This window comes from Zalophus californianus, chromosome 3 (genome assembly GCF_009762305.2).
Source record: "Zalophus californianus isolate mZalCal1 chromosome 3, mZalCal1.pri.v2, whole genome shotgun sequence".
Classification (NCBI taxonomy): Eukaryota; Metazoa; Chordata; class Mammalia; order Carnivora; family Otariidae; genus Zalophus; species Zalophus californianus.
The window spans coordinates 77,316,177-77,334,703 of NC_045597.1; the positions used below are offsets into that span (position 1 = coordinate 77,316,177).

Genomic DNA, 18,527 nt, shown 5'->3' on the forward strand with positions numbered 1-18,527 from the left:
GTCGGTATGGTGCCCGGGTCATCCTCAGATGGAGGAAATATGTATCACCATTGCACTGGTACCCATAATGACCCCCGGCACAGTGACCACCACAACAGAAGATGGGTTCCCTGTACTGCTCAGATCCATGGCGGCCTGGAGTTAGGGGGTCTAGGAACCCGACAGGACCTCGGCAGAGACCCCCATCAAGGGTATGGAGGCAAGGGAGTTGCTGTGTTGGCAGCTGCCAGTGAGGCCCGGGCAAGGCCTGGAGCTCTTCTGTGGGTGGCACCAATGGGCCCTGGACCAGCGTGGACTGTCAGGATGGTCACAGCCCGAGTCAGCGTAAAGGACTCAGTTGTGTGATGGTGTTGGAGTTACTGATGTTCACACTGTTGCCCTGGGTGCTCCCCACCTCTTCCTGGTGCCAGATGGTGGGGGATGTTGGTCTGAGCTTATGCTGGAGGTGACAAAAGCATGGCCATGTGCATGATGCCTGTCTGGTGTGTCTCACAGGAGGGTTGGGGCATACCCTCTATGTCATGGAAGAAGCAATGAAGCACTGGCCTGGGGGGTGCTGCCCCCTCCAACCTAGACTCCAGGGTCCTGTGGGAGAGGACGGTGTCAGGGAGCAGGGCACCAATGCCGACTGACATGGTGGTACCAGTGGTCCTGTAGGGGTGGCAGGCAGGGGCTGCTGCCTACCCTCAAACTCACCCATACTCCCCCCAATGGGGGTGGTGGTGTTGGGTGTATTAGATGGTGCCCATCTCATGGGTCTCGCAGGGTTGGTTGTAGCACACCAGCATCACTGTGCCTGGCTGCATGTCACCCTGGACCAAGTCAGCAATGGTGACTGGCCAAGGGCTGTTCTCTAGTGGGCGGGGCTAGAACAGACATAGGGAGGCCATACACAGGCTGGGACTTGACCCCATGGGCACTGTGATGGGAGGCACCTGGGTAGGCTGGGAGGTAGGCTGCACGGTGATGGTGGGGGTGGTCTGTACAGCCAATACGGTAATGGCAGTGGGGCTGATCACCTGGCTTGAGTGGATGGCAATGGTGTCCGAGGTGGTGATGAGCATGGCCAGGGAGGCCCTGGTGCCATGGTCACAGCTCTGGCAAGGCTGGTGGGAATGGTGCCTGTTACTCTGCTGAGGGTTGTGATGCCTGTGGTTTTCTTCACAATCAACATGGTGATGGTGGGCTTGACAGTGGAGACAGTGACAGGGTGACTAGGTGAATACCCCTCAATGGGCATGGTGTTCACCTTTAGTGCCACTTGGGTCACCACCTTGCTTCCCACAGCCAGTGGCAACTTGGGGGACAGCAATGATGATTTTGGCGGGTGCTCCACTTCCCGAGGTCATCACCTTGGTGGTGATAGTCGTGATGGGGAACTTGATGCCAGGACTGTTGTCAGACCTGTGACCAATATGGGGATGGTCTTGATGATGGAGGTTGTGCTGGCCTTGGCAGTGCTGGGGAAAGACACTGCAAATGCCCGGTATGTCAGGCTTAGTCCCAGCCCCACTGGTCTGCATGGAACACCCACTGGTCTGCATGGAACTGAGATGGCAGTGGCCTCGCCATCTGCTGAGGTCTCCAGCTTCATGATGGTCCCAGCTGACAAGGACTCTTTGGTCTGGAGCACCACTATCACTTGGCCCAGATTGGAAATCAGAGCACTGCTTTCTGTGATAGAGATGGGGCTCTTCACCTATGGTCTTGGTGACCCCAATCCACCACTGTGCTCGCCACCTGGCTTGCTGGACCATCATCACAGTCCCTGACTTGGGCACCAAGATGATAGGGTGGGTGGACGTGTTGACAGAAGAAGAGATGGACATGATCATCCCCACCTGGGCACCTGCAGTCGTCAGCTGTTTGAGTGGCTGGGTGGCTCACCATATCTGGAGAAGAGCCCACCTTCAGAGTAGCCAGGAGGGGGGTCGTGCCAGGTGTCATAGCCATGGTTTTGATGATGGTGGTGTCCGTTGCGACACTCGGCACTGTGAGCACCAATGAAGATCCTCTCGGTGGGGACAGCTGTGGTCACTGGCTGCTAGTGCAACTGTCCTGCTCATCTCTGGGCTGCTGCTGATCACTGTTCCCTGGGCACTCTGCCCATTCTGCAATGAAAACTGCTTTTGATAAAGTGATGACTACCTTCTACATTGTTAGATCAAATGATCAGATTGGAATTAGAGATTATTTCTTTCTTCAATATGTACACACAATTTCCCAGCCCTGTTTATCAAGAAGACCATCTGTAGTGCTTTAAAGTTCCATCTTTGTCATAAATCAAATATCTCTGTGTGTGGGTTTATCTGGGGGCTCCCAATTCTGTCTCATCGCTCTGCCTATCTCTGCAGCCACTACCGTAACTGCTTAGTTACCGTAGTTTAAAAATAAATCTTGATGTCCATTAGAGCAAGTCCTACCACACCTTTCTTCCTTTTGGCTGTTCTTGGTCCTTCACATTCCCATATAAATTTTAGAATCAGCTGACAATTTCACAAAGGAACTTATTGGGATTTTGGATGATAATTCATTGAATCAATAAATCAATTTGGAGAGAATCCTTACAGTATTGCACCTTCCAATTTGTGGAACCATGGTATATCTTCTACTCTTCTACATCAATTTTTTCTTTCAATGTTTTATAATTTTCTGTGTAGAAACTTTGCACATATTTTATTAGATTTATTCCAAATTATTTTTAATTGTTTTGGATATTCAGAAAAAATTAGTTTTATATATCAGTCTTATATAAAGTAATCTTACTAAACTCAAATATTCCTTTTTTAAAAAGGTTTTATTTATTTACTTGAGAGAGAGAACAAGCAGAGGGAAGAGGCAGAGCGAGAGAGAGAAGCAGGCTCCCAGCTGAGCAGGGAGCCTGACACAGGGCTCGATCCCAGGACCCTGAGATCATGACCTGAGCCTAATGCAGATGCTTAATTGGCTGAGCCGCCCAGGCGCCCCATCAAACATTCCTTTTAATAACTATTTATTTGTAGATTATTTTGGCTTTTTGTGTGTATAATCATATTACCTACACAAAATGATCGTATTCTTGCATTTCTTTTTTTTTAAAGATTTTATGTATTTATTTGAGAGAAAGAGAGTGTGCAAGGAAGTGGGGGGAGGGGCAGAGGGAAAGGGAGAGAGAATCTCAAGCAGACTCTGCACTGAGCATGGAGCCCAATGTGGGGCTTGATCTCATAACCCTGAGATCATGACCTGAGCCTAAATCAAGAGCTGGACTCTCAACCGACTGAGCAACCAGATACCCCTGTGTTCCTGCATTTCTAATCAATGTATTTGATTTCTTTATCTTGTTTTACTGTATTGGCTAGGATCTCTAATATTATGGTGAATGCAAGGGGAGATAATGGACATCCCAGTTTGTTTCCCAACCTCAAATAGAAGTATTTAGCATTCCACCATTGTGTAACATGTTTTCATAGTTATGTTCTTTCAGACTAAAGAAACTTCCTTCTGGGTGGCTCAGTTGGTTAAGCGATTGCCTTCGGCTCAGGTCATGATCCTGGAGTCCCTGGATTGAGTCCCGCATCGGGCTCCCTGCTCGGCAGGGAGTCTGCTTCTCCCTCTGACCCTCCCCCTTCTCATGTGCTCTCTTTCTCAAATAAATAAATAAAATCTTTAAAAAAAATAAACTTCCTTCTAATTCTAGTTGCTAAGAGTTTTTAACGATCAATGTTGAATTTTTTCAATTTTTTTCTGCATAGATTGAGATGATCCTATGAATTTTCTTCTTTATCTTATTCTAGTTTATTCTATTTAATTTTCTTCTGTATGAATTGCATTGCTTGAGTTTTTTTCCCCAAGGATAAGCCAACTTTGTGTTTCTAGAATAAGTTCAGCTTGGTCACTCATATCATCCTTTTATGTATAAATGGATTTGGTTTGCAGATACTTTAAGAGTTTTGCATCTGTGTTCACACAGGAGATCAGCCTATGTTTTTGTCTTGTAGTGACCTGTTCAAGCTTTGCAATCAAGGTTTTGGAGCTTTCATAAAATGAGCTGGAATGTGAATGTTCATTCCCTATTCTCTGAAAGAGTCTGTATAGGATTAACATGACTGTCTCCCTACATGTTTGGTAGACATCCTTGAACTTTCTGGACAGTTCTGACATCAGTGTGCACTCTACCCCCGCACACTTGGAGGATCTAAGATTTCAGTAAAGGGTAACTTATTTACAGAAAATAGAACCCACTCTTGCTCCACGTGTGCCACTAGAAAATGAGTCCTTGACTACTTGAATGATATTGTTGTCTTCCTCTTAAAATAAGTGTGTATTTATTTGATGCTCACTATAAGTCAGGCACTCTGCTAATAATTTTACTTGTACTATCTCCCTTAATCCTTTAACAAAACTGTGGAACCTCTGGTTTGCTGAGGCATAGAGAGCTCAGAATATTCTGTGGAGGACCAAGCTGGGGAATGGTGGAGGCAGGATTCTATCCCAGGCAGCCTGGCGCCAGAGTTTACTCCCCTCACCCCGACTAATGCACGTTGCTTTGGGTTCAGACTGTTGCTCTTTTTTCTTCTCTATTGAATTGACTCCTCTACTCACTTGTTTCCCAATTTTCTTAATATCTAATAAGTACCTTCACAGTCAAATTTTCCTTGATTAATGCTTTGTTCGAATTCTGTGTTTCAATATGTGGTATTTTATTCTCACTGCTGAATAGCTGTTAATTTTAATTTGGAGTCTTTCTTCATCTTGAGTTACGAAGAGTGGTTTAACATTTCTGAGTGGAAAGTTTCTTTGGGGCTAGCCTTTGGTTGTGTACTGTCTGGTTTTGTGACATCGTAATCAGAACTTCGGCAGTGTAATTTCTGCCTTGAGCACTTTTTCTTTTAGAATTTTTTGGTAACCTAACATCTGCCTAATTATTGCAAGTGTTCCATGGTATTTGAAAATAATGTATTTTCAATTTGTTTGGTACACATTTCTATATATATCTATCATAGCAAGCTAGATATTTGTGATATTCAAATTCTTTATATGGTCATTTTTTCCCAGCTTACTTGCCATTTTCTTTCTTTCTTTCTTTCTTTCTTTCTTTCTTTCTTTCTTTAATAAACTGGGTTTTATTTATTTATTTATTTTTAAAGATTTTATTTATTTGACGGAGAGAGAGAGCACAAGCAGGCAGAGTGGCAGGCAGAGGGAGAGGGAGAAGCAGGCTCCCTGCTGAGCAAGAAGCCCAATGTGGGGCTCAATCCCAGGACCCCAGGATCATGACCTGAGCCGAAGGCAGTTGTTTAATCAACTGAGCCACCCAGGCGCCCTACTTGCCATTTTCTGAGAGGGGCTTTTTCTCTTCCTCTTTGGTTCTGGTTTGCCAGTTTCTCTTTGTATTTTTGAAAATATTTACTTTATATATTGCAATGCTATGTTCAGTCCTTCACAGTTTTCAATGTCTTCATGAGGTGTACCTTTAATCAGTATAAAACATTTGTCCTCTTCACACTCAATACTTGACCTTTTATCAGTTTTGTCAAATACCCATTTTTTTTTTCAAGCCAGTTTTCATTTTTATGGCAGTGACCTGGCACATCTTTGTCCATATCTGTTATCAGCTTTCCAGGTCAGAAACACCTGCTGCCTTACCACTGCCGTGGGCCCCACTTTACTTACGCTTGTTCTCTCTGATTTCTGTGGAGCCCTTCATTGATCCACAATGACTTGAGATCAATGAAGTCTTGCAAGAATGCATTTACTCTTTTTTTTTAAAGATTTTTATTTATTTATTTGACAGAGAGAGACACAGCGAGAGAGGGGACACAAGCAGGGGGAGTGGGAGAGGGAGAAGCAGGCTTCCCGCTGAGCAGGGAACCCAATGCTGGGCTTGATGCCATTACCCTGGGATCATGACCTGAACCGAAGGCAGACGCTTGACCTACTGGAGCCACCCAGGTGGCCTGCATTTACTCTTTTAAACTGGTAAGATATAATATAGGAAAATCTGTCTGTTGACTGTTTATCTCAGCCTGTATTTTCAGTGGGGTTTGCTTTTATCTTCCAGGATTGTTTAGAACATAAATCATTTTCTAAAACCTTTCTCAGGCTCCTGCAGGAAAGCAGGGGCATAGATCTGCCGTACCTCAAGGCCATCGGCATTGTATTTTCTCTCCTTTGCTTCTCTTTACTTTTTCCATCATGCCTCTAATGTGTTTTACCAGGTATTAACTTCCAAATGTGGACAGATATGTTCAGATGAAGTCTGAGTGGCTACATTCCATGTGCACTCGGGACTTGCTAGAATCTTCTCTTTCCTTCTGTTTCTTGTTGGCACGTCCTGGTGCATAGCCCTGGTTTTCTTCTTTACCTCAAAGGAGTAATAAGAATTATTTGAATAGAAAGGAATAATAATGGAAATCATTATTCTTCTAATAATTTTTGGTACAATCCTCGATTCTAACACCTATGCTCTGTATATTATTTTTTTTTTTATCAGTGTTATTCATTAAATGATAAGTCCTTAGGTAGCAGGAACCGTGCTAAATCCCCTTTATGGTCCTAGTGTGCTTCATGATGCCTGGCACACAAACATTCAATAAATGTGACAAATGAGGCACATGGAAAAAGACTAATGCATTCATAGACACCTAACACAAAAGGCTATGGGAGATGCAAATATAATGAACCAGGTGTCCTTACTTCTACTCGTGGCCTCTAATAATCTCTTCTTCATCTAATAGCGAAAAAGCTTCTTTTAAGACTTAAGTCTGATCATGTCCCTTCTCTGTTCAAAATCTGGTTCTAGGGACTTCCTATCTCACTCCAAGTAAAAGCTGGAGTTCTTATCTTGGCCTGTGGTGCCCAACACAATGTGTCCTCATCTCCCCCCGCTCCTTACACAACCTCCTCTAGCTGTGTTGGTCTCACTGATTTTCCTTAAACAACCTAAGCAGACTACAGCCTCCAGGATTTTGCATTTGCTTTCCCTCTGCTGGGCACGGACTCCCCCTGCTCCATATCCACATGGCTTTGTTTCACCTGATCCAAACCTCTGCTGGAATGCCACCCACCTTGAGAATCTGATCCCAGCCCAATCTGCCTGTGTCTCTTTTACCACACTGATTTCCTCACACTCTGTGACATCACCACCTGACATATTAAATATTTGTTTATTTACTCCTTCTAGAATATACGTCCCTGACAAAAGACACCTGTCTAGTTTTTCACTGCTGCATCCCAAGGGGTTAGTGAATGGTAGATGTGATTTTTAGATGATTAAATAGACGTATTTGCTTGGTCTTGGTGGCTATTGCTACATTTGCTATGGCCATGCATACTGAAAACAGAGGTACACGTGTTGGGGAGGAGTGACTGGTGCTGAATACCACTGGGGAGTGTTGGGGCTCGCAGCCATGGCAGGGCACTCCATATGAGCCAGGTGCTTGGTCATCCAAGAACTGTGGGCTTGCAACGCAGTCCTGGGAGAAGGATGCTGTAAAGCCTGCACTCTTTGGGTTTCGTGCCCACGGAAAAATAACTCTCATGGGCTGGGTGGTGGGAAAAAGCTGAGACCGCATGTATGTATTAGGTGAGACCAAGGCTTATAGGAACAAGATCAGTCTTGATTTGGTGTCTGCAGAATGTCCTATTCTCGCATTCATGCTGCCGTGGACAGGAAAGTGCGTGAAAAATTGTATTTGTATTTAGCTCGAATATAAGTCTTCTCTTTTATTTATTTATTTTTTTAAATTTTATTTATTTATTTGAGAGAGAGAGTGAGAGAGCACAAGCAGGGGGAGCGGTAGAGGGAGAAGCAGGCTCCCCGCTGAACAGGGAGCCCCATGTAGGGCTCGATCCCAGAACCCTGGGATCATGACCCGAGCCAAAGGCAGACGCTTAACCGACTGAGCCACACAGGCACCCGTAAGTCTTCTCTTTTACAGGCCAGGACTTTGGTGACCAAAAGCACAGGACCCTAAACTACCTTTCCCCCCTCAGCTTGCAATGCCGGTGTAGAAGATGACTATTCACAGTATAATTAAAGGAGTGACTTAGACATGCTTAATTGAACTAAATTAAAACTTAGAACCAAGATGGAATTGTGGAAAGATAATAAAAATGATCTGCTTCACTTGTAAAATTCTATCATTGTAAGTCTTCTGCACTTACAAATTTGAGAATTTGTGAATTTTTTAAGTATCAATAAGATGACTTTATAGGATGATATTTTGACATGTAGGCTGAATTTTGTAATGGATTAGTAATCTATAGGAAAACTGGAATTAAGTTATCTGTGATGTTAATACAGAAGAGGTTGGTCTTAAGTCTCAAGGTTATGCTGCCAACTTTGTCCTGTCTTGTCTCACGTTTGCTGAGAATTTACAATGCCCTAGGTACTGTAAGGGCTCCCAGTGCACTTAATTAAGGGTATTAATTAATTAGGATGTGATTAATTAGTAATGAGGGGGGATTAAGGGTATTTTTATTAACTTGCTGTCTGCATTTCCCCTTGCGGACTCAGGGTCAGAGCATGGTTTTCCTAAGACTGATAAAGGGAGGGGAAGGAATTGTGTTGTAGGGAAACTCACTGTAGAATCTGTGATCTAACCTGGAGTTTCTCTCTTACAATCAGTAGGCTGGCTGCCTTGAGGAGACTTGGATTCTGTCACATTTAGCAAGTTTCAGAAAAAATGCAAAGGAACCCAATTATTTAGGCCATGAAAGCTTTGCAGGGTTTTGGAGCTAAAGGCAAGTGGGAAGAATTCCAGAGATGGTAAGAAAAATGAAGGGAAGCATAAAGCTCTCTGAGTGCCTTTGAAAGAATGACCGTGAATTGATTTCTGTCCCTGAGTAATAATTTGGTAATTCAAGGGAACAGACCATATATACAAAAACATGATAAAGCCAAATCTTCATTTTTTCCTAAAATTTGTATAAAACAAATTATTTTTCTTGTACATATTCTATAAATATTCTGTAATTAGGGGCACCTGGGTGGCTCAGTCAGTTAAGTGTCTGACTCTTGATTTGGGCTCAGGTTTTATCCAAGCGAGCCCAGCGTGGAGCTCTGCGTTGGGCGTGGATCCTGCTTAAGATTCTCTCTCTCCCTCTCCCTCTGCCCCTCCCCACCACGCTCTCTCTCTCAAAAAAAAATTCTGTAATAAATATTCAAATTTGACTGTTTCAGAGGGTTTTCATCAGTTATCACACATGTTATGAATCTGTCAAATTAACCCTTGTTAAGTAAAGCACAGCATGCCCCATGGTGAATGGTGAGATGTGGTTCAACACAAACCAGGAGAACTTGAGAGAGAGAGAGGCTTCATACTCACAGGGCCTGAAGGAAGTAGCTGGAGGAGCTACAGGGGAAGATCAAGGCAGGGTGTGAACAGAGAGAGGCGCGACCTGGGGCACTCGCCTTTTTTAGGATCTGTGGGTGGAGTACTATGGGGTTCACAGGCTAAGCCTGGATTGGTCAATTCAAACCAAAAGAGCAGGGTTTTTGGTAAGCTCCACAGAGGTCTTATCTAAGCCGTGCACAAGACGGAAGGCCTGGGAGGCAGAGATACTGTTTATTCCAAGGACTGTTGGAGAAGTCACGTCAGGAATTACACTTACTTTTGACTCTGTGGGCTGCCGTTGAAGGCATGTGCTTGCTAGGGTCAGTTTAAGATTCCTGCAGACCACAGAATAGATGCCCAGGCAGCAATACCAAGGAGTAGCGTAGCTCAACTCCCAACGTCATAGAATGAGAGAACCTTAAAATGGAATTATAGGAAAAATTGGAAGCCCATAGTGAATATAATTTTTGTTTAAAAAAATAGTCTTTAGTGAGAATCTAGCAAAACCATAACTTATTAATAACAAAGTTGAGGTTTCTTTGTTTTGTTTTGTTTTTTTAGCTATAGTTAAATTGAGAGAGGACCTTAAGTATTATATGCAATGCATAAGAAAGCTTAAAGGACATTTTAATTTTTAATTTTCTAGTTTTCAAAAAGTAAGAGGCATAGGTCATAAACATCTTACAGTTAAAAAAGTGTAACCTTGCCTAATTTCTTACTTGTTTTTTATACCTTTGGCTACTTTTACCTTTTGTAGCTTTTCCAAGAGAAGTATTTTGTATTTTTCATTACAGATTTACCAATTGTAATTTATTTGTCAATTATAATTGTGTTTATTAATGTAGTAGGCTCCCTGTCTTGGCTGTGAAGTGTTTTCCTGAAATTAGTACCAAAGTTAAAAAGAATATTGATCAAGTTTTAGGATTGTTTGTTCCAGCACTTTGAAAAATGCCATTGGTATTTTGATCGGGATGGCGTTGAAAGTATAGATTGCTCTAGGCAGCATAGACATTTTAACAATGTTTATTCTTCTGATCCATGAACATGGAATGTTTTCCCATCTTTTTGTGTCTTCTTCAATTTCTTTCATAAGTGTTCTGTAGTTTCTAGAATACAGATCCTTTACCTCTTTGGTTAGGTTTATTCCAAGGTGGTGTTTGGTACTTTTGTAAATGGAATCAATTCCCTAATTTCTCTTTCTACAGTTACATTGTTAGTGTATAGGAAAGCAACTGATTTCTGTGCATTGATTTTGTATCCTGCCACATTACTGAATTGCTGTATGAGTTCTAGTAATTTGGGGCGGGGAGTCTTTTGGGTTTTCCACATAAAGTGTCATGTCATAAAGAGCTGGTATCCAAGGTCTATAAAGAACTTCTCAAACTCAATACATAAAAAACAAAAAATCAAGTCAAAAAATAGAAGACATGAACAGACACTTCTCCAAAGAAGACATACAAATGGCTAATAGACATGTGAAAAAATGTTCAACATCATTAGCCATCAGGGAAATTCAAATCAAAACCACATTGAGATATCACCTTACACCAGTTAGAATGGCAAGAATTGACAAGGCAAGAACAACAAATGTTGGAGAGGTGGTGGAGGAAGGGGAACCCTCTTACACTGTGGGTGGGAATGCAAGTTGGTACAGCCACTTTGGAAAACAGTGTGGAGGTTCCTCAAAATTTAAAAGTAGAGCTACCCTATGACCCAGCAATTGCACTCCTGGGTATTTACCCCAAAGATACAGATGTAGTGAAAAAAAGGGCCGCATGTACCCCAATGTTCATAGCAGCAATGTCTGCAATAGCCAAACTGTGGAAGGAGCTGAGATGCCCTTCAACAGATGAATGGATAAGAAAGATGTGGTCCATAGATACAATGGAATATTACTCAGCCATCAGAAAGGATGAATACCCAACTTTTACATCAACATGGATGGGACTGGAGGAGATGATGCTAAGTGAAATAAGTCAAGCAGAGAAAGTCAATTATCACATGGTTTCACTTATTTGTGGAACGTAAGGAATAGCATGGAGGACATTAGGAGAAGGAAGGGAAAAACGGAGGGGGAATCAGAGGGAGAGACGAACCATGAGAGACTATGGACTCTGAGAAACAAACTGAGGGTTCTAGAGGGGAGGGGGGTGGGGGGATGGGTTAGCCCGGTGATGGGTATTAGGGAGGGCACGTACTGCATGGAGCACTGGGTGTTATATGCAAACAATGAATCATGGATCACTACATCAAAAACTAATGATGTACTATATGCTGGTTAACTGAACGAAATAAAAAAAATTAAAAAAAAGAATAGTGATCAAGGTGTATTTGTCCAAAAGATAAAAGAATTATAGGCAATATCTTTATTATCAAGTATTATCTACTTACTATTATTATCTATTTGTTAGTAATATCTAATAAATCACTTAACCACTCTTTATACAGTTCTCAGCACTAGTGGAGGAGGGGCTGACATAGAATGTTATTAGTTTGTGTGGTTGGTTTAGCTTAAGTGCAGAAAGAAACACCACAACACATTCTCTACTGCAGATGGGGAGGTGTGAATCTTTGTTCTTTTGTGCTGCTCTTGATAAACGTTGACCTCGCCATAATGCTGAGTACTCGTATAGTTTTCAAAGGACATTCACATTTATTCTCATTTCATTGTTTTTTTTTAAAGTGTTTATTTATTTATATTTTTATTTGAGTATCCTTGACACAGTGTTATGTTAGTTTCAGGTATACAACACAGTGATCCAACAGGTTTATACACTATGCCATTCTCATCACAAATGTTACCATTGGTCACCATAGAACACTATCATGATAACATTGACCGTATTCCCTATGCTGTGTCATCATCTCTGCGATTTATTGTTTCCATAACTGGAAGCCTGTACCTCCTATTCCCCTTCACCCATTTTCCACATCCCCCCTCCCCTCTGGCAACCATCATTTGTTCTCTGTATTTATAGGTCTGATTCATTCTCTACAAAAAGACTGGAGAAGGTGAATTGTTTGCACAGTTTAAGTGTCTTGCTCAAGGTTGGGCAATGAATTTATGATGTGTTGGGATATGAATGGAAACCTCTTAACCTTATGCTTTCAAATGCAGCAGCAGATTTCAAAAGTCTTAAATGGTCTTAAATGTCACTGATTGGGTACAGCTGTATGATACTGAATTTATTTATTTTTAGTTTTTATTTAAATTCCTGTTAGTTAACCTACAGTGTAATATTAGTTTCAGGTATACAATTTAGTGATTCAGCATTTCCATATAACACCCGGGGACACGGAACTTTAATGTGTAGTCTGTGGTTTGTTCTAGGACCTCTCTGCCTGGTACATTTTAAAGGCATCCCAACAAATATCCTCAGGAATAAAGCTTTGATGTCCATTTCAGTATTATTTACTCTCTATGAAGTAAGTAATTGGTGTCTCACAGAGATGTATACATATTGAATTATTTTTTTTGTAAAAATGATGTACGCCTTTTGGATTATCCAAACTGACTTTATAATTTTTAATACAAAATATAATTTCATTTTTCTATTAAATAATTTCTTATGGAGATCAACAATGTTCAAAATGGCTGATTAGCAAAATAGCTAGTGGACTATTTTAGAATATTTGCATAGGGTAACATAATGTTTTCCTCTCCAAAGGTGAGGTAAGTATATAAATGCATTTATCACTTAGGGTGAAGAGCTACTCAGCATGACCTTCCTTGAGCTTCATGTTATAACAAAACAAATGGGATTGCTAGTTAATGAAGAAGAGCAGTGTTGCAGAAAAACTACTAACCTTTACTTCTCTCCCTCTTTCCCTTCCTTCCTCTTTCTTCGTTCTGTTCATCCATCCATCCATCTGTCCTTCTAGCTAATCCTTTCTTTGGTATTTGCATTTTGTCTTGCTTTCTTCCTTTCTGAAATTCATTAAAAAAACTTGTTGGTAATACTTGCAGTTCTGACAAACTTCTGATGTTACACATTAAAGAAATGGAAGTCCTGCATAAAAAGAGAATATTCTCAGGAAACAAACTGAGGATTGCTGGAGTGGTGGGGGGTGAGAGGGATGGGGTGGCTGGTTGATAGACATTGGGAGGGTATGTGCTATGGTGAGTGCTGTGAATTGTGCAAGACGGTTGAATCACAGATCTGTACTTCTGAAACAAATAATGCAATATATGTTAAGAAAAAAAAAGAAGATAGCAGGAGGGGAAGAATGAAGGGGGGGAAATCGGAGGGGGAGACGAACCATGAGAGATGATGGATTCTGAAAAACAAACTGGGGGTTCTAGAGGGCAGGGGGTTGGGGGATGGGTTAGCCTGGTGACGGGTATTAAAGAGGGCACATTCTGCATGGAGCACTGGATGTTATGCACAAACAATGAATCATGGAACACTACATCAAAAACTAATGATGTAATGTATGGTGATTAACATAACAATAAAAAATTTAAAGAATTAAAAAAAGAGAATATTCTGGGAAACCTTAGGTTAATTTAAAGTAGACAGAGATACGCCACTTCAGAAGAAGCTGGTTAAACAATTTTACACAATGCATTCTGAAACTACAAGAGGAAGGTGGAGATATATAGAATTTTCTACTGACCTGACCATGAAACTATTTATATTTCTCATAACAGTATCTAAAAAAACACCAACTGGGAAAATGCAAGTCTATTAAATCAAGCTTATTCATTACATGATGCAAATGCTTTGTTTTTTTGTTTTTGTTTTTTTGATTTTGGGGGTAGGGGCAGAGAGAGAGGACAGAGAGAACCTCAAGCAGGCTCCATGCTTGAGCATAGAACTTTATGCAGGGCTCAGTCTCACGATCGCGAAATCATGACCTGGGCCGAAACCAAGAGTCAGATGCTTAACTGACAGAGCCACCCAGGTGCCCTGACAATTTTTTATACTGGAATTTTCATTGTCTAATAAACATGTTCATGTTTTCCTTAATGGTTTTGGCTTTATCAGTTTCTTCTGGTGTTTCCAACAAACCTTCCTTTGCATTAATTTGAAATCATTCATTCTATCTGCTGCAGAAATTGTTAAGACTATCTTAACTTCATCAAATATTGTACCAGTTATATGTTCAAAATATACTGTTTCACTTGATTATTTGTATCTTAAATTGTATATTTTTAAACAATTGATTTTGAAATAATTATAGATTCACAGGAAGTTGTAAAAAAAAATACAAGGATGTCTCATGTGCTTTTCACCCAATTTCCCCAGTGGTAACACCTTGCATAGCTACTGTACAATATCAAAATGAGGAAATTGGCATTGGTACAACCCACAGAGCTTATTCAGATTTTACGAGTACAAGTCTCTGCCATCTTATCCCCTATGTGGATTCATGTAATCACCACCACAGTCAGGATAAAGAGCTGTTCTACCTTCACAGGCTCTCTGTGCTACCCCTTCATAGCCAGGCATACCTCTCCCCATTTTCTTCCTAATAATTTGCCGCCACTCTTCTCCATTTCTATAATTGAATATTTTGAGAATTTTACATAAATGGAACCATACAGCATGGAACCTTCTGAGATTGGCTTTTTTCACTCAGCATGATTCCCCTGAAATCCATCTGCATTGTATGTATCAAGAGCTCACTCATTTTATTATTGAGTAGTATTCCATGGTATGGATGTACCATGGATTGTTTAGTCATTTTTTGAAGGACATTTGGGTTATTTCAAGTTTGGACTTTTAAGAATAAAGCTGATATAAACACTCCTATATAGGTTTTGGTGTGAACATAAGTCTTCTCTTAAAAAAAAAAAAAAGTCTTCTCTTGTCTGTGATAAATGCCCAGAGTATAACTGTTGGTGCATATGATAGTTTAGTATTTTAAGAAATTTCCAAATTGTTATCCTGCATGGCTGTACCATGTTATATTTCCACCAGCAACCAATGAGTGATCCAGCTCCTTTACATCCTCAGCAGCATTCGGTGTTGTCACCATGTTTTATTTCCACCATTCTGATAGATGATACCTTATTTTGGTTTCCTATTTCCCTAATGGTTAATGATGTTGAACATCTTTTCCTGCACGTTAGTTGCCATCTTCTTTGGTGAACTATTTGTTTTTCTAATTTTCTAATTGGGTTTTTTTTTTTTTTTACTATTGAGGTTTGAGAGTACTTTATATATTTTAAACTTGAGATACAATTTTGTCAAATGGATGGTTTGTAAATCTTATTTCTATCTGTCTTGTAACTCATTTTCTTATCCTCTTTACAGAGTTTTTGGCAGAGCAAAAGTTTTTAATTTGGCAGATGTCCAATTAAATTGTATTTTAATTGTAATATTATTACTTTTAAAAAACTTCACTTGACACAATGTACCTTCTTAATTTTGCCAGAGATTATTCTTGCTTATTACAAAGCATTTTAAAAAGTACAATTTTTAAAACCCTATAAATTCTATTCAAATTAGCCATCATTAGCATTTTGGGGAATAGTCTCAATCTCTCTCTGCATATATTCATATACATGTGAAACAGAGAAGTAATTTACAAGAATAATATATAACTTTAAAAAGCATTAAATTCATTTTTATTCAAATTCAAAAGACAGGAAACCAAAATGAAAATATGACATATGTTGAGTTTTAGATAAGTTTTCATTTGCATCAGGGAATTTTAGTTCTTATGAGATCCCTTTACAAATAAGAAAAAGGTCATGAAAAAAATTAATGTTTAGTATTATAGTTGACCCTTGAACAACATGGGTTTGAACTGCCTGGGTCTACTTATACATGCCTTTTTAATAGTACTGTACTGTAAATGTATTTTCTCTTCCTTATCATTTTTTAAAGATTTTATTTATTTATTTATTTATTTGAGAGTGAGAGAGAGAGAGCACGAGCAGGGTGAGGGGCAGAGGGAGAAGCAGACTCCCCACTGATCAGGGAGCCCGATGTGGGGCTTGATCCTGCGGATGCTTAACCGACTGAGCCACTAAGGCACCCCTAATATTTTCTTTTCTCTAGCTTACTTTGTTGTAGAAATAGAGTATATAAAATATATAACATTCACATTGACTGTGTATGTTATTACTAAGGCTTCTGGTCAACAGTAGGCTATTAGTAGTTCAGTTTTGGGGAAGTCCAGAGTTATATGCAGACAGCTCAGAGGGTTGGTGTCCCTAACCTCCATATTGTTCAAGAGTCAACTGTATTTTCTTTAATTATAGGTTTCAGTTTTACTATATTGATTGGCTCCATTCTATGAAGGTAATCATCCTTTTTATACATCCTCTTACTTATCTTTCTCCTGAATTTCTATTTTTATAACTTTATGTAAAACTGATAATACCTTTACAATGTGTTTAATCTGTGCTATAACTATAATACCCCCGGTGAGTCACCTGGCTTCTCTTTGGCAGCTCTGCAGTAATCTGTTTTGTGAAACTGTTGCTCCCCTGATCCTTCCACACACTGGATGTAGTCAGTTCAGTCAAATGCCAGTGGGTATGCTGATTTTTCTTACCTGGCCTTCACTTTTAGGGCATCTGTACACTTCCCAAGTCTGCACAGCATAGCCCTCTCTTACAATGTGTTTGTCTCTCTGTCTTTTCCAGACCTCCAATCCTCACTCTGTGCCACATTTTGAAACTGAGGCTGTCTCTTGGTGAAAGGGAGATAATATTGCTTAACTCACTCCTGCAGCATTTTTTAATATTGGTAATCCAGGTCCCCCCTCCAACCCATTCTTCCTACAGCCCTTTGGCCATGAAGTCTAGGGCATGTGGCTTGTTCCTTAGAGATGGGGTGAATTGTACCATGAAAGTAGGAGAGTCTGGAGACAGGTGCACATAAGCAAGGCTTCCATAAGCAAGTGTTTTGTCTGCTCTTGTTAGGTTTTGTCCCCCAAGCCAGCAATTTAATTTATTAATTAAGTATCCTCTTTTTATATATTATACCTCATTAATTTATTCTTTCATTTATTTTCATGATTTCATTCCTTGTTTTTTCCTTTGGATTCCTTTGTTGGTTTTGTTTTTCCGTTTTTTTGAAATGAGTATTTAATAGATTTATTTTCATTCTTTCATTTTTACTGATAAATGTTTAGTACTATGGTGTTTCTCTTGATCATTGTTTTAAATGTATCCCATAGATTTGCATGTGCAATGCTATTTTATGATTATTAACAGAAATTTTGTTGTTTCAGTTTGTATTTCTTCTGTTGCCCAAGAGTTGTTTAATAGGTTTTTAATATCCAGGGTAAAATACCGTTTTTATTTTAGTTTTTATTAATACTTTCTAAATTTATTGCATTGTGATGAGAAGTGTTTCTTGTAATATTTCTACATTATGCAACTTCACTGATGTTTTCCTTGTAGCCTAGCATATGATACATTTTTGTGAATGTTTCATGAGTATGTAACTTCTAAAGTGCAATATATAACCTATGTGGTCTTCTAATTGTATTGCTTAAGTATTCTGTCTCCTTACATCTTTTTGTTCATTTCACCTGTCTTGCTGAGAGTGGTGTATGAATGTCTCCTCTTATTAGTGTGTTATGTTTCTATGTCTCTTTGAACCTCTTGTACTTTTTGCATCATAGGGTGATTGCTCTATTACTTAGTGTATGAATATTTCTAAGCATTATATCACTATAGTGAATTACAGCTTTTAGTGTTAAGAAGTACTTTTCTTTGGGACGTCTGGGTGGCTCAGTGGGTTAAGCCTCTGCTTTTGGCTCAGGTCATGATCTCAGGGTCCTGGGATCGAGCCCTGGGTATCCAGCCCTGGGTGGGGCTCCCTGCTCAGCCTGGAGTCTGCTTCTCCCTCTTCCTCTTCTCCCTTTCTCTCTCCCTTTACTCCTACCCCTGCTCATGCTCTGTCTCTCTCTCAAATAAACAAACAAAATCTTTTTTTTGATATTTATTTGAGAGAGAGACAGACAGAGATAGTGAGAGAGAGCACGAGCAGGAGGAGAGGGAGAAGCAGGCTCCCTGCCAAGCAGTAGCCGGATGCAGGACTCGATCCCAGGACCCTGGGATCACGACCTGAGCCAAAGGCAGACGCTTAACTGACTGAGCCACCCAGGCGCCCTAAATAAAATCTTTAAAAAAAGGGAAACGTGCCTTTCTTCATCACATTTAGTGCTTTTGGCTTAAATTCGACTTTGATATCTGGATTGCTACTTCTATTTTCTTATTGTTTCTATATTCTTGGGATTCCT

The 18,527-nt window shown here is 40.3% G+C and overlaps 1 pseudogene; it reads right to left on the reverse strand.

Moving 5' to 3' along the window:
• Positions 1-514: 514 nt before the first annotated feature.
• LOC113920421 overlaps positions 515-18,527 on the reverse strand; it is a 53,438-nt pseudogene continuing 35,425 nt past the window's right edge.